Genomic DNA, 9,942 nt, shown 5'->3' on the forward strand with positions numbered 1-9,942 from the left:
GTAAAGGAGAGGAAGGGAGGAGGGCAGGGAAAGTGAAAATACTGAGGACTGAAGTGGAGCAAATTATATTCCATTCATATTTGAGTTATATCAAAATGAACTCCATTATTATGTAAAACCATAGTGCACTAAGAAAAACATAAAAACAAAAATCCATTGGTAAGATTTTTCCAGAAAAGGGAATCTTATTCTTAATTTGCTAAACTTTTATTTTTAAATTTTAGCAGTTTTTAATGCAAGTTGTAAATACGGTTACTTTCTTCCTGCACCTTCTCAATTGTTTCTTCTTCATATTTGCCCTTTTCCTTTCCTACTTGGTGAGACTTGGCCTTCAGTTCCAGGATCTTTTTGTGGTCTTTGTCCAGTTTTAGTCTGGTGATAACCACCTTGCTGGGGTGAATGCACACATGACAGTTGTGCCATTAGCCTTTTCCTGCTGTACCCGTTCAATATAGATGACATATTTCTTCCTGTAAACCTGGACCACTTTACCAATCTGCGGACCTTTATAGTGTCCTCGCACAACCTGAACTTCGTCATCCTTTGGGATGGGCAGAGATGGAACATTGTACTTCTGTCTCAGCTCTTTGGGAACAGGGGGGGACATAATCTTCCTGCGAATGTGTGAAGGTGCATTGAAATGCCTTTTGCGGTTCTTGCTTGGGTCATAAGTCACAAAAGGATTGAACTTCATTTTAGCCAATGCCGCTTCAGCGATGGCCGCAAAAGGGAAGAGCTTAATTTGCTAAATTTAATTTTCATTTCAGTGAGTGTATATTTAAACCCCAGAATTTCTATTTCATCCTTTTAAAAATAATTTCTGTATCTTTTTTGATATTCTCTATTTGGTGAGATATTATTCATATCTATCTCTATGTCCATGGTTTCTTTTAGCTCTTTGAATCTATTTAGACAGCTGGCTTAAAGTCTTTGTCTAGTAAGTAAAATATCTTCACTTCTTCAGAGACAGTTTGTTCTGTTTGTGGTCTATGCTTCCTTATTTGTTTTCCTCATTTTTTGGTTGTTTTTGATTGAAAACTCAGCATTTGGAATATTATAACTTGATAACTTTGGAAATCGAATTTCCCCTCCTTTCCAGAATTGTTGATATTTGATATCATTGTTTGTTTAGAGAGTTTTCTGAACTAATCTTATAAAGATAATAATTTTTGTAATGTATGGTGACTGAAATTCTTATTGTTCAATTAGTGATTCAGCTGGGATTTTCTTGAACCCTGAGGTTTGGCTATTTTTTCCCTTGACAAAGTATTTATCTGGTTGCTGTAAGCTTTTGGTTACTTTTCCAAGTTCTGACAAAGATGATTCTAATTTTTTGTAGAGATTATGTGTAGGGATGGGTTTTTGGAGTTTCCCACTCAAACATTTTTGTGGATATCACTCTTTGGGTAGCATCTTTCTAAAATTTTATTTGTTAAGTGAATGAAAAATTACAACCATGTGTTGAGCACCTCCTATATGTAAGAAACTGTGGAATATGTACTCATGTATGATCTTATGTGAACCCAGTGACAACTATAACCTAGAGATTTCTATCATCCTTATGTATATTTATGTCTCTTTAGGTACAGAATGTGTCTGGCCGTCCCTGATAGCAAGCAGGAGAAGACTTTAGTAAGTACCTTGGACAACCTCAGTTCAATTGCCTAAGTGCCTCAGATACTGGTTAGTGAGGATTTGAGTCATTTTAAGAGGTCAAGTGTCTCACCTTAGCTGGTGAGGGTGGTTATCAGGACCCAGAGAGCTGACTACTTGCAGGAAGCCCTTGAGGCCACCTTATAAGACATGAGGGTCATGATCTTCTGAATGTGTTAAAGCTGGGTGCTCATTTCAACCTCACCATTTTCTAATTACTGCATTTTGATTACCTTGAACACTCATTTTCTGCAAAATGGGCTTAATAGTTAATGCCTTCAGTGATAAAGCTCTTCACAGTGGGCATGGTTCAAGAAATGGGGAATTTTAGTTTGTTTTGGCAAAGAAGGAGCAGCTCACCCCTTGTGGAAACTACTATGATCCAGGCACTGCCTTGACATTCAAGATTTAAGGCTTTTATCCACCATACTCCTAAATCTACCCTAGATCTGTCTAGTTTTGCAGGGCTAGTTATCAAGGCCCAAATATTGCCTGTGTTTTCCTGACTCACTGGTATGCCTGTAGTCAAGCTGTTCTTTCTATCTAAAATTCTTTTCTTTTTCTGCCAGATATATCTGTCAAAATTGAGCAAGACTCATATCAAAGGCCACCAGTTCTGGGAGGTCTATTCTAGCTCTTCAACTAAAAGCCCCACTGCTTCTGGGACCTTCCTGTACTTGGTCCAGAGCACCATGCTTTCTCATGCATGTTCACTCACTTGCATCCTTCCTTGAGCTGGGAGCAGCTGGGGAGTCAGCAATTACACTGACCCTATTTTATCTCTGCCTCGGTCTGTAGAATATTACAGAAGCTCCAGTAACTGTACATTATTCTATTTGTGAGGTATGATTTTTGTGGTTAATTTTTGAAAATTACTTTCTTCGTCACCAGTTTTGATGGTTTTATAAGAATTTTGCTTTTCTCAAGGTGTGTGTGTGTGTGTGTGTGTGTGTGTGTGTGTTTGGTGGGAGGTAGGATTAGGGATCTACCAATGTGAAAATCATCCTGTAAGATAGAAGAAGAATGTGAAACCCTTCACAGGAACAGTTCTGGGACCTGGATCTTGACCTAATCATGACCATATTTTTAGACTTTTGGTATTTTAGGCATAAAGTAGGTGCTCTGGGAATGTTGGGGAGTGCAATTTATTGTATTACCATGAATAGCTCTTTTCTGTCTGAATGTTGTCTTTGTGTGACTTCTAGAATCTTTTTTTTTTTTTTTTTTTTCAGTACTGGGACTGAATCTAAGGCCATCCATAAGCTACTCAAGTGCTCTACCACTGAGCCATATCCCCAGCCTTACTTCTAGCATTAAAAAAATTCAGACCTTCATATCTTAATGAATGAGAAGATGACCTTTCTATCACTCTTTCTCCCATATTACCCTTCTTTCTTCCTTTGGCATAGAAATATCTTGTCCTCAAGATAAGTGTTGAGATAGAAATATCAAGTTCAGGGGTTGCACGTCAGGTTAATAACTGTTACATATATTTGGGATCTTAAATATCTCTCACCTACCAGCTCCTATCCCAGACTAGTCCCCGTCTCTTGGAGGAAGCCTAGAGGAGACAAGTGGAGTTTGTTCATTAAGAGGCAAGGATCTGCCTCCAGGAAAACACCAACTAGTTGCTAGGATTGACTATCATCAGGGTGCTGCAAAAGGAGAAAAAAAGGTTTATGGAGTTAAGATAGCTTTAGATTCAAATTCCGATTGTTTGCCTATAATTTAGATTTTTCAGGGCAAGTTTTTTCATTTCTGTGTCTCGGAATTCTCATTATAAAACTGGCATCAAAATAGCTACCTCGTAGAATGATGAGTGAGATGAATAAATGTTTGCTGAATGGTTGAGTGGATAAATGAGCGAATGGTATCCATTAAATGCTGGAGCCCCAAAGTTGGTCAAAACATGCATTGACTTAGGCAATGACCTTTTCAAGGAGGGAATACGGTGGGATCAGAATTCCGGGGTGGGGGTGGGGTGCATTTTATTGATTTTAGAATTGTCAGAACATATGGATAATAAAAACCAGTGTGGTTTTGTTTCTGTTTTGTTTTTTCACTGTTTTTAAATTCTCTACAGACAGTGGACCCCTTATATCCCAATTGGATTACTACCTGCCTCCTTCTCCCCACCCACTCCCAATATCTCTCAGCGGGAGATGAGATTTAAGGATTTGGAAGAAGAAGACCTGTCCCTGGTTGTCCCTCTGGGCCTTTACTTGTAGATTTTAAGCTATTTCTGAAACTCCTTGCTTGTTCACTCTGAAAAGGAGTTTGCAATGGAAATTTCTCCCCCCTTGAAATCTTTGTTAATCTAATTGCAATTGAAATGCATAAATGAAATGACAAAAGCTGCATTTTATCAGCAATTATAGCAATTTTCTTTTATTTACTGAAGTCTGACCTCTGCTGTATTGATGAATTGCACTTTTTCAAGATCTATTTTCCCATCAGCAAAGTCAGGTTGTTTATAAAATGATTGGCATAAAATGTTGTTCTCCCCTCACCTGTTTTTTTTTTTTTTTTGGTTGTTGTTCTCCCTCATATTTTAAAAATGTGTCCCAACTCTGAAGAAATTGACTAGGAATTTACGGAGACTGTTCGTCTCCATCTGAGTGTGTATGTTCTTACATGGAGGTTGAAAGCATTCAACAACAGTCTTTTCAGGGCTAAAATCTGAAAAATAAGCAGCATTTAACATCTTGAACCTCTGTCTTCTGAGTCCTTAGTGATTTGGAGTGTGAAATTTCCACCTATTATGTTTTCAATCCTTCCATCTAATTGCTCCTTTCCAAGGTGACACTGAACGTCACTGTGGGAAGGTTGAAATGAGAGAGGAGCCCTTTCCCCCTGTCCAGGCCGTCTCCAAATCCTGACAGCTCCGCCTCTTGGATCCCCTCTTTCTCTCCACCTCTGGGGCCACTACCCTACTAGTTGTGACTTTCATCTGCTCTCTATTGGACCACTGCATCCATCTCCATACTGGTCTCTCTGCTTTCAGCCTTAATTCGTTTGTAGTTCTTTTTCCATCCTCTACACACCTGCCAGAATTACCTAACATGCCCTATGACCCACAGAAAAACATCTCACCTCTTTAGGATGACCTCAGGGCTATAAGTGACTGGAATCTGAGTCCTTCCATCTGTGCAGTCTTGTCCCACCTTCCCTGCCCCGCCTTTCACTCTGTGCTCCAGGGAGCTGCAACCCAGTCTGATCTTCCCATCACTAGGTGAGTGCCCCACTCCCCTTTGCTTTGCTCTGCCTAGGTCTAGAAAGCTTCTTTTCTTCTCTTGGCTCTGCCTGGCTACCTCTTATTCAAGCGTCTCAACAATTTATCTGTCACCTTCTCCCTGAAGCCTCTGTGATTACTGATTTGTATTATGAATCTCTTTATCCAAGTAATTACTACCTTGCCATGCAATGACTGATCTGTCTCTGCTTCCACATCACATAGAGGACAGGTTCTGTGAATGTAGGAAATGTATCTTAGTGAGCACTCTGATACCTAGCTCAGCCACTCACATGTGATCTGCTAAATAAATTATGCCATCTAATAATTGCCCAATAATTGCCAGTTTCCTTTTCTTTTTTTCCTTAGTCCTTGGAGTACCAGTTTTTCCATCTGTGTACTTCAAAATGCGTATGAAGTTTCTTGTCTGGAATATCTCCATGCATTGCTTTGAGGGTCAAATTAACTGTGGGGTATAAATGTGTGATACAAACTTGAAAGCATTTCCTAATGTTAGTTTTTTCTATTATTTCTCCTCTTTGAAACTTCCATTGAAATCCCCAGTCATGCTGTCCCGTCTCCATCAGCAATTCTGATTGAATAAAATATTTCAGATGATGCACAGAGGCCCCAGACAAACCAAATATGATAAATCAAACCAAAGAAGGCCACCAAATGAACTGGACCCTGATAAATCTAGATCATTAGCTCATACCAGTAGTTTATTCAGTATTTTTCCTTTCCCCTTCAAGTCATATGGACACTCAGCCTTCTTGTTTTCCCATTCTTTATCTCTCATTTTACACGGTAGATTCTCCCTTCCTTTTTCATGGACTGCCTTGTTTTCTGAGCAAATGATAGTTAACAATGTTAATGATAGTTGATATTAGTATTCATCATGTTTCACATACTGTATTGATGAACTTAATGCTCTCCCAAATTCTTGGAGGTGGATATCTTATTTTCTTCATGGACAGATGAACATTTTCAGAAGCTTTCCAGTGAGATAGGAGTGAGTCTAGGGACTGCACACTTGACCCTCATGTTCAATGACCTCTCAGGGATGTGTGTCTGTTTCTCCCTCTGGATTGTGGTCTCTTGACTAGGGTTTTTTTTTTTTTTTTTTTGGTATGGTTTGGCTCTTACATACCCTTGCATTTTTTACACTTCCAGGAAACATTGTGAAATGGAAATATTCTCATTGGAAATATTGTAGTGTCAGGAAAAAGTTTTGTGCAGAGAGAAGATCCAGGTTAAACATCCTAGTTTCACTGCTTAAAAGCAGTGGAAGATGGGAAAAATAGAAATTTTGACCTAGATCTGTTAGGGAATAGAATGAGAAATTACGAGTGGAAGCACTTACCTAATGCCTCAGTAGCCAGGATGCTTGCTGAATACTAATTCAACTTCTTGGAGTCTTAGTTTTGCCATTCATAATAATATTTGCCCATATGTTATTGTATTCATGTTTGACATCAACTCTGTGTGTGTGTGTGTGTGTGTGTGTGTGTGTGTGTGTAGTTACCATTCCAATTTTGTGAAGGAGGAAACTGATGAACAGAGAGAGGTCATGATCTGGTGTCCCCTGAGATAGTTTCCTCTTGATTTTGGGAAACAGCTACCCAGCTCTTCCAGAAAGCCTTGGATCACTTAGGAACTTACTGCCATTGTTAAGCCTGCTCAAGTCAACTTGGATGACTTTCACTCTATTTTCACCATGCAAGGTCTGGTAAAATAACTAAATCTTTCTATTGCACCACATTTCTCAAAAGTCCCTCAACTGAGAATGCCAGAGCTGTGGCTAGGCAGGTGGAGCTGAACTGCAACCTAAAGCCAACCTTAAAGGCATCTCTTTGATATCATTTTGTTGTTCATTTTTTAAGTCCTGATAATTGTGTCTTAAATATTTTGGCTTAAGTATATATGATTTACTCTGCCATACAGGATTGAACGTTTCTAGCATGTATAGGACAAGCTGATTCTTATTCCTCCAGAGGTCCTGAATTGCTCTGGTGGGGGGAACATGGTACACCAGGATTCCAGAAGAGTTAGGCAAGATTCCCCAGAACAGACATTTGTTATACTCCTCTGGCTGCAGGTCTCAGAAAAATGATTTGGAGCTGGTCCTTGAAGGACTTGGGGCAGTTCACTGACAGATAAAGTGGAAAAAGTGGTTTTGGTGGAAGAACTTGTGGGCAAAGGCACATCACCCATAAAGGTCAATGGCAGGGAATCAACTCTCTTTTTGGAAAGTGATTGAGTCAAATCTGCATCATATTTTTTGTTTTATTTATTTATTTATGTGTGGTGTTGAGAATCGAACCCAGTGCCTCACACATGCTAGGCACGTGCGCTACCACTGAGCCACAACCCCAGCCCAAAGAGTGTTTTTTCTTTTTCTCCCCTGAGGTGCGGGGTATTCGAACTGTGGCCCTTGGGCATGCTAGGCGGGTACTCTTGAAAATGAGCTATTTCTTCAGCTCTGCATTATATTTTGAACCTGCAAAGCAGGTAGATAAATATATCAAGTATGGCCTCCTAGCCATGAGAAAACAGAACCTGTCAGTCCTGGTCCTTCCCTTTCCCGGCAACAATGTCTACGTTTGTCATCTTAGTTCCACCAAATATTTAAAATATGAATAATGGAGAGCCATGATAAAGAAATCAGTCTGATATTTCTCTTCATTGAGATTAATGATTGTAATTTTCCTTGTGGTGGAGGAGGAGTGGGGTGAGTTGTATAAGAATGGTCTACTACATGAGGAGTGCAGGCCATATAAGAGGCTCAACTTGAAAATTACGGCTTTGCATGCACTGGTACAGAAGAACCTGATACAGCAAAACTTTACCCCAGGTTATGGTAGGTCTCATGAGTAGCCCAAGACACCAAATCTCTTTCAGAGATCCCAGCCAACCTATGCTCAGTCCAGTCTGGTTTTTTATAGCCCATTTCTTTGCCTGTTCTTGTGCTTTTCACAATGCCTTATACACTCCAGTATGTAATCAACAAATAAACTCAAGATAATAAAAAGACCAGAGAGGCAGTGTAGCACAGCAGTTAAGAGCAAGGACTGTAGAACCAAACAGATGAAAGAAAACATGATGTTTGGCCACTTGCTATGGGGAACTAGCGGGAGGAGGTTTATTACTCTGAGCCTTGGTTTTCCTCGTGTTGGATGAGGATGTCGTGAGGATATTTAACACATCTGGAGCATACTAGAAGCTCTGAAAGTGCAGGACCATTGCCTCCTTTTCTCTAAATATCTTTACCCTACTATGCAAAATGTCCTGTTTAGGAAAGCACTGGAGAATGAAGGAGAAAAAAAGTATGTACATCTTGATAGATGCAGAAAAGGCATTCAATAGAATTCAAACATTCTTTCTGATAAAACTCTGAACAAATTAATCATAAAAGGAACATGCCTCAACATAATAAATCCATATATAATAAGTCAAAAATTGATATCATACAGAGTGTGGAAAAGCTGAAAACTTTCTAAGATCTGGAACATCTCAGACATAGTGTTTATGTTGTTTATTCAACATAGTGCTGGAAGTTCTAGCCAGAACAAAGAGGCAAGAAAATGAAAGGGAGGGCATCCAAATTGGAAATGAAGAAGTCAAATTATAATCACAGAAAATATCATCTTATATATAGACACTCCAAACTCTCCATCAAACAATTACTAGAACTAGTAAATGAATATAGCAAAGCTGCAGGATCCAAAATCAACATACATATACCAGTAGTGTTGCTATACACCAACAGTAAATTGTCTGAATTAAAAATCAAGAATGCAATTCCATTTATAATATGTAGAAAATACCTATGAATAAGTTTAATCAAAGAGTTGAAAGAACTTTACAATGAAGATTATGAAACATTGATGGAAGAAATTGAAAGGAACAAGAGAAAATGGAAAGATATCCCGTGCTCATAGATTGGAACAATAAATATTGTTAAACTCTCCAGACCTCACAAATCTATAGATTCAATGCAAACCTATGAAAATACCAACGAACATTCTTTGCATAAAGAAGAAAATAACAATTTAAAAAATTATATGGCACTACATAAAAGTCTGAATAGTGAAAACCTCTTGAAATAAAAAAGAACAAAGCAGTAGACATTACACTACCTGGTTTCAGAATATATTACAAGGCTGTAGTGATCAAAACAACATGGTCCTGGCATAAAAAACAGGTGCGCAGATCACCTGGATAAAATAGAGAGCTTGAAAGTAAACCCAAACCTCTATAGTCAACTAATTTTTAACAAAAATGCTAAGAACACACATTGGACAAAGGACAGTCCTTTCAACAAATGGTGTTGGGAAAATTGAATATCTAAATGCAGAGGAAAAAAACTGGACCCCTATCTCTTAGCAGTTATGAAAATCAACACAAAATAGATTAAGTAATTACATGTAAGACCTGAAAGTATAAAACTACTAGAAGAAAATGGAGAAATGCTTCAAGACATTTGAATGAAGAAGAATTTTTTGGAAGAGACCCCCAAACCAGGAAATAAAAGCAAAAGTAGACAAAGGAGATTATATCAAACTAAAAATAGTAAAGAAAACAATCAACACAGTGAAGATACAACCTTCAGAATGTGAGAAAATATTTCCAACCATACATCTGACAAGAAAATATAAGGAACTCTACTCAATAGCAAAAATAACAATGACAACAAAAATAACCCAATGAAAAATTGGGCAATAGACCTAAGTAGACACTTCTCAAAAGAAAAGACACAGTTATATACAAAATGTTCACTGTCAGTAATCATCATGGAAATGCAAATCAAAACCACAATGAGCTATCACTTCACTGGAGTAAACATGACTTTATCAAAAAGACAAAAGGTGACAAGTGTTGGTAAGGATGTGGGGAGGAGGGAAATTTGCACACTGCTGGTGGCAATGCAAACTAGTATGGCCATTCTGGAACACAGTATGGCGGTCTCTCAAAAATTAAAAATAGAACTATCACATGATCCAGAAATCCCACTACTGGGTTTATATCCAAAGGAAATGAAATTAGTCTGTCCAGGA

At 38.4% G+C, this 9,942-nt stretch overlaps 1 pseudogene; it reads right to left on the reverse strand.

Moving 5' to 3' along the window:
• Positions 1-230: 230 nt before the first annotated feature.
• LOC124959605 (60S ribosomal protein L26-like) lies at positions 231-694 on the reverse strand (annotated as a pseudogene).
• Between the last annotated feature and the right edge of the window lie 9,248 nt (positions 695-9,942).

The sequence above is a fragment of the Sciurus carolinensis genome, chromosome 11, assembly GCF_902686445.1.
Source record: "Sciurus carolinensis chromosome 11, mSciCar1.2, whole genome shotgun sequence".
Taxonomy (NCBI): domain Eukaryota; kingdom Metazoa; phylum Chordata; class Mammalia; order Rodentia; family Sciuridae; genus Sciurus; species Sciurus carolinensis.